We start from the raw sequence: 7320 nt of genomic DNA, 5'->3' as shown, positions 1-7320 counted from the left end.
TGAACTTACTAATATTCTTGTCCCCACACCTCCCACCTGCCCTAAACTTTAGTGGCTCAGATACATCTAGTTCCTGATAAACACCCCTGACCACTTGCCTATAGGAGCTGCCACAGGCAGCTGTTTCTCCTGAGACCTCACATGGCTGCTTGGCTTTTCTCTCTCTCTCTAAAACATGGCAAACTTTTCCTCTGTTGCATCTGTCTCTTATCCTCCCGGGACCTGGAAGTGTTGCCTATTACTTCCCAGTAACTGGCCCATGGTTTCTTCACTGACAGATCAAGAACCAATTGGGGAACAGGACCTTAGTTAGCACCAGAACTGTTCCTACAAATGACTCCTTTCCATGTAAATAATTCTGCAGAATTTGATTTTGCCAAACTTTGTAGTAGTATAGTAGTATTTGTTGTTGTTGTTGTTGTTGTTGTTATCTGGAGCTATTAAGCTTTCTTTTACCTGGACAGCTAAATATGTTCTTGATGTTGTAATATCAAGTCTCTACTCTCCCACCACAAGCAGAATATTTATAGAGGGAAAACAGAGGCATAGTGGAGAAAAGACAAGGGTGACCATGGAAAAAAGAAGGAAAAAGGAGAGAAAATCAGTTGTATTGATCATGATTGAGATTGAAATTGTGGCCAAATCCATCCTGAGGTGGTATGAAAGAGTAAAAATCACTGGAGTAGAAATGCTGTGACCAGGGGCTGGCAAGGTGGCTCAGTGGGTAAGAGCCCTGACTGCTCTACTGAAGGTCCTGCGTTTAAATTCCAGCAACCAAATGGTGGCTCACAACCACCCATAATGAGATCTGATGACCTCCTCTGGTGAGTTTGAAATCAGCTACAGTGTACTTATGTATAATAAATAATAAATCTTTGGACCAGAGCAAGCAAAGACTGAGCAAGCAGAGTTGACCAGAGTGAGCAGGGTTGACCTGAGTGAGTGGGGTTGACCAGAGCAAGCAGAGGTCCTAAAAAAATAAATAAATAAATAAATAAATAAAAATTAAAAATTAAATTCCCAACAACCATATGAAGGCTCACAACCATCTGTACAGCTACAGTATACTCACATACATAAAATAAGTGAATAAATCTCAAAAAAAGAAGAGAAAAGAGAAGGAAAGGGGAGGGGAGGGGAGGGGAGGGGAGGGGAGGGGAGGGGAGAGGAGAGGAGAGGAGAGGAGAGGAGAGGAGAGGAGAGGAGAGGAGAGGAGAGGAGAGGAGAGGAGAGGAGAGGAGAGGAGAGGAGAGGAGAGGAGAGGAGAGGAGAGGAGAGGAGAGGAGAGGAGAGGAGAGGAGAGGAGAGGAGAGGAGAGGAGAGGAGAGGAGAGGAGAGGAGAGGAGAGGAGAGGAGAGGAGAGGAGAGGAGAGGAGAGGAGAGGAGAGGAGAGGAGAGGAGAGGAGAGGAGGGGGAGAGGAGGGGGAGAGGAGGGGGAGAGGAGAGGGTGAGGGAGAGGGACAGGGAGAGGGAGAGGGACAGGGAGAGGGAGAGGGGAGAAGAGAAGAGAAGAAAAGAGAAGAAAAGAAAGGAAAAGGAAAGAAAAGAAAGGAAAAGGAAAGGAAAGAAAAGAAAAGAAAAAAAAGGAAAGGAAAGGAAAGGAAAGGAAAGGAAAGGAAAGGAAAGGAAAGGAAAGGAAAGGAAAGGAAAGGAAAGGAAAGGAAAGGAAAGGAAAGGAAAGGAAAGGAAAGGAAAGGAAAGGAAAGCTGGGACCAGTTTGTAAACTTTCCTCCAGCCAAATGAGAGAGACTAGTGCAGGAACTCTGTGAGAGTACACATATACCATAGTGCATATTGGAACTCATTGCATAGCTCAACGTGATCTTAAATGTTCAGCAATCCTCCCACATCAACCTTTAACATACTGAGACAATGAGCATGTGCCACAACACCAGCTGACAGAGGAAGTTTTAATCACTGTGTGATCACTCCATTTGCCACTTGGCAAACCTTTCTCTTTGTCTTGAAACAAGTCTAAGACACTGTCCTTTGGACTTTGTGGGATTGCTACTCTGATTGATTCAGCAATGGTGTCATAAAACAGGCTGAAAGACAGAAGACTGCTTCATCTTGAAACTTTCTATGTCACTCACTCCATCCCCATTTACCACTCTTATTTAAAAAAAAAAAAGGTGGCAATTTGTTTAACAAGGTAAATTTTGCTGTTACTATAAAGTTTCTTTTAATGGTTTCCTGCTTTAAAAAGATTACTGGTTCACCACATTCCTTAGGCACTGAAATGGAGGCCTCTTAAAACAGAAAGCACAGGTGGCTGAAGCAGGAGCCAAGCCTTGCTGCTGGAGATGTGAGTGAAGCTAAGAAAGGACACCTTTCCCATGTCCCCAGAGTGCTAATAATAAAGACAAAGTTATATGATGTCTTAGCTGTCTTGGCTAACAAAACATTACTGAGAATTGTTGTTTTAAACCAAATCCATACTAGCTTTAGTTTAGCCTGAACATAAAGTACAGTTTTATAAACATTAATGAGGAAATACCCCCAACATATACTTCTCTAAAAAAAAAAGATTCTTGAAAAAGGAAACAAATTCTACATAAAAATCTATGGATCTCAGCATGCATCTGCTCTAGGAGAAGGTGCGATGCTCATGGGAAAATGCATGAGTAACTAGATAGTTGGTGGAAGATGCCCAGAAGACACCTGCTCAACCCTACACTGTGTCAGAGGCATGCTCTATCTTTCTCTTATTTCAGCTAAGAGAAGCTCTTATACTTTCTTTCCTAAAACAGGCTGAGGGACCAGATGAGGAGCCCAGGCCACAGTGACAGCATCTCACAGTAGCTTTCAAAGCATTTCAGTGGGGAAGCAGAAAGACGAAGGGCAATCCTCTTTCCTTTCCCACATCTTTTCTCTTATCTTGCCCTCCACATTCACCAGCCTGTGTTTCTGGGTGACTTCTGGCCTTTGCTGGTTGTTTCTTAAACTGTCATCGTTTTCCAACAACCTCAGAGCAAGTAGCCATGAGGCCCAGACAAAATATATTTTTAGAATCTAAGAAACATAAAAGATCTTCCCCAGGTCTCATGGACAAGAACCTTTGACTCCTCTCTGACTTTCTGTGACAGTCAGCCTAAGACAGGGTAGGAAGACCCCTCTCTGCTCTGCAGCTTCCCTGTGCTCACAACACTGGCCTCACCTGGGAAAAGGAGGTCTAAACCTTCACTTGCTCTGCCCTGTTTCTCTGTAAGCCCACTCCCCACGAACCCACCCACATACACTTTCTCTTGTCCATCTTCCCTCCCCTCGTTTCTTCCTTCTACCTCTCTGCCCTCCCTTCTTCCTTCTGTCCCTACTTGGTGTGATCTCTGAATTGCACTTGACTTCTGTCTCCTACCTTCTGGGTTCTTTCTTTGTCCCACTGTTCCTGACTCACACATGATTTCATAAGACTTCCTTCAGAGAATGTACAGAATATATAGCCTTCTCACCTTCTCCCCCCTCTTATGCTGGGTTCATATTTGTTAGTTCCCAATACTGATCCAGAACATTGGTAAAAGCGACTACAATAAGGTGAAAATTTATTCTCTATTTTATATACTGTGGAATGTCTCTAAATTATGTTTTGTTTATAAAAGTAAGGGGCCTGTTTCCATAGTTTCTGTAGCTATCTTAACAAATTAATTAAATCATTATATGAGGAACGTTTAAAAAAAAAAACAGCAATGGCATTTTTTTTTTAACAGATCTGGTTTTAAAATGATATCTAGCCTAACAAAGAAGATATTTACTTTTACTGAGGTGAGGTATTTGTCATGTACAAGGATGCATAAATGACCAAGATTTTTTAAAGGGAAAAAAAAGAAAACCTATAGGTATAGTGCACAGCAATAGTGACTTCTATAAAAATGTAATTGAAAATAATACAGTTACAATCAGGACACAGAAGTCAGCAGAGTAAATTCCACTGTTGAATCCTATTTTAAAAGAATTTGCAGAGCTCATGCTACTTCGAATCGGTCCATTTCAGTTGATGACGAGTAAGCACGGCAAATGCACAGAGTCTGCACGGAAATCAATGTGCTGACAGAACATCTGTTACAGCCTCCCTTCTTGCATTTTATTTCAAATTTGAAACCTATAGCAATTAAAATAACATGATTAAAAATCACAGACTTTCAAATGAAGGATAATTTATAGACGTCTCTATATAACCAACTTTCTTTACAAATGGCTGAAATTTTAACATTAAAAGATTTCTGGACACTTATTTGTTACTTTTCCTTATTAAAAAATTGGTGTTTCTCCGGGCATGGTGGCGCACGCCTTTAATCCCAGCATTTGGGAGGCAGAGGCAGGCGGATTTCTGAGTTCGAGGCCAGCCTGGTCTACAGAGTGAGTTCCAGGACAGCCAGGGTGTACGAGAACTGTCTCGAAAAAAAAAAAAAATGGTGTTTAATATGTTCACAGGGCATATCTGCTTTAGGAAAAAAAGACTTGCATAATCAGTCACTCATTAATTGTAACCTTTTCTGTTTATTTGGTAGGAAGTTCAGAGACCATACTTTAAGCACTTTATAAGGTCAACATATAGGAAACCATTATTTCATGTTTTTTCTAACTGAAGATTTGACTTAGAAGATAAAGGTATGAATAAAGTATTCTAGAGATCTATTTACAGTGTGTACAGCCAATGCACTTTATAGAGGAAGTAACAAATTATTTTAAGCAGAAATTGCCCAGAAAAATTGCATAGCTTAGACTATAAGAATACAGAAACAGTTAACAATGCTACTATATGTCAGCAGACTATTCTCTAGGACTGTGAAATACCTTGTTATTCCATGTTCACTAACCAATTCATTTAAATCTGTACTGCTGGACACTTCTAAAGTTAGATGCATCTTTTATCTTGGGCAACAATGATTGACTCAAGGCTGGCACAGGCACCAAGGATATTTGAACGAGAATATGCAATAGGAAATGCATGTTGAGCTTTGGGTCCTATATTATGTCTTTTTTTTTTTTTTTTTTGTCCACATGAAACCAATACTGCAGGAATGAAAAAAAACACTTAACCACAAGAAAGTATTAAAATCCTGTTGCTAGGCTGGGTGCATAGTTCAGTGGTAGAGTGCTTGCCACCATGTGAGGGTCCTGGTTTCAATTCCCAGTACAACAAAAATGAACAGAAATATACCTACCAAAAGTTAAAAGAAATTCTTACATAAAAATTTAAACCCTACATAATGAGTTTCAGGAAAGCCAGAGCTACCTAAAACCAACCCAATTAAAAAGCACTTTATCAGTTTTTCTGCCTCCTCTAGTTCTATTGTAGTCACAGATCCTTTGTGTAACATAGTAACCACAAATGTTACTATGATGAGGTCAGTAGACCATGCAAGCACCAGTGCAGCCATAAGCTGTCAATAAGAAAGTCTTTTTAGACCATAATTAGTTCAGTATTAAGATGCTTTAGTAACATTTCTTGATTCATTTCTCGAATTCGAGAATTTTTAGATGTCTCACTGAAAACATCCTCTCTCTTTTTCAACAGCACTTGACTGCTCTCTGAGCACTCAAGCTTGGTCAGGGATATTGGCAGCTCAGGATTGTCTAAGCTCCATAGCAAAGCCTTGTCTCATAACATAAAAATTCCTTCCTCACTCCAGCAAACTGGAAAAGAATTAATTAAATTAATTCCTAAATTAATTAAACTGTTTGTTTGAAGTAGAACATATAGTGTTGCAAATGAGACTGTTGAGCCCACCCCTGGCTCTGCCTTAACCTGCTGTGTGGCCTGTGCTTATTTTTTTTTTTTTCATCTCAGCCTATGCTTCATCTCCTATAAAATGAATAATAATTAAATGTGTCTAACTCAAAGCTTTGCAGGATTAAATTAATCAGTCAGCACACAGCATTTGCTTGGCACATCTACAGCACTTTTGATGTATTTGCTTTTTGGTATTTCTGGAATGTTTCACTTAGCAGTGATGGCAACAGATATTTTAAACAATCTCAGAATGCTTACATGCATACATAATACAGTGTCTCTGAGTTTCAGAACATGGCATCTCGGAACTATAAATTTCAATGTATTATCTAATAGGATTTTTTTTTCTAATGCCAAAGACATTTTATTTAAAATAAAATTGTTGCCATGTTCACTTGATGCAAATATAAGCAGCATAGCAGGAAGCATTTTATTTAGGTATGAAACAAGCTGTAATTCTAAAATAATTCTCATTTGTGTTCTTTAGAAAGATTCTAAAGCTTTTTTTTTTTCAACACAAGCCTGTGGTCTAGGTAAATCACAGACTATTAAAGTCCATCCACATGGATTTCTGCATGGTTTCTTTAGTTAAACGTCACAAAGAATGTCACTGAAAAAACAAGCATAATAAGCCAACCCACTGATGATCAGTGTCCTTGGGAAGAGTAAAGTGGAAATGGAGTAAGTTGAGGCTGCTTTAGTTGTGATACAGATGATGATTTTAACAATAACAACAATAATGAATCATAATAAAGAGACAAAACAAAATAAATATTAATAAAGAAATTAACAAAAGATGCCCTATATCCTCAGCATTTTTTTGTTTTGTTTTGTTTTGGTTTGTTTTGGTTTGTTTTGGTTTGTTTTGGTTTGGTTTGGTTTGGTTTGGTTTGGTTTGGTTTGGTTTGGTTTGGTTTGGTTTGGTTTTTTTGAGACAGGGTTTCTCTGTGTTGCCCTGGCTGTCTTGGAACTCACTCTGTAGATCAGGCTGGCCACAAAATCAGAAATCCGCCTGCCTCTGCCTCCCAAGTGTTGGGATTAAAGGTGTGTGCCAACACTGCCCAGCTCCTCAGAATGTTTTTATACAAATATACATTTCATCTGGCACCGTGAAATGTCAAATCTCTGTAGTTAAAACCAGTTGTATACATAGGAATTTCTCAGCTACGTTTGCAGCTAAAAGGTGTCGTTAACCTCAACTAAATCAAATGTTTGCTGGAAAAAATATGGTTATTTGAGACTTTAAAATTCTACTTCTCTTTGTCATATTAAATAAATGTAGCATCCTATTAAGAATTTCAAGAATAAGCATAAACCACAACATAAATATTAGATTTCAAATACTAAAAATATACAGAATTATTTGATTTTTACAAAACCATACTACTAATATTTTAAGACATAATATTTATCATAATTGTGACAACATTTTAGAAAAAAATTGAACTTAGTGTATTACTGAGGGAGAACCATGTCACTTCATTGCAGGAGTCTTTCAGACATACTATGTAGACTACACTGGCCTTGAATTCACAGAGATTTTTTTCCCTCTGCCTTCTAAGAGTTGGAAATAAAGGCATGTGTCACCA

The sequence above is a fragment of the Mus caroli genome, unplaced genomic scaffold (genome assembly GCF_978045245.1).
Source record: "Mus caroli unplaced genomic scaffold, Mus_caroli_1 scaffold_7, whole genome shotgun sequence".
In the NCBI taxonomy this organism is placed as follows: Eukaryota; Metazoa; Chordata; class Mammalia; order Rodentia; family Muridae; genus Mus; species Mus caroli.
This window is presented reverse-complemented; position numbering follows the sequence as displayed.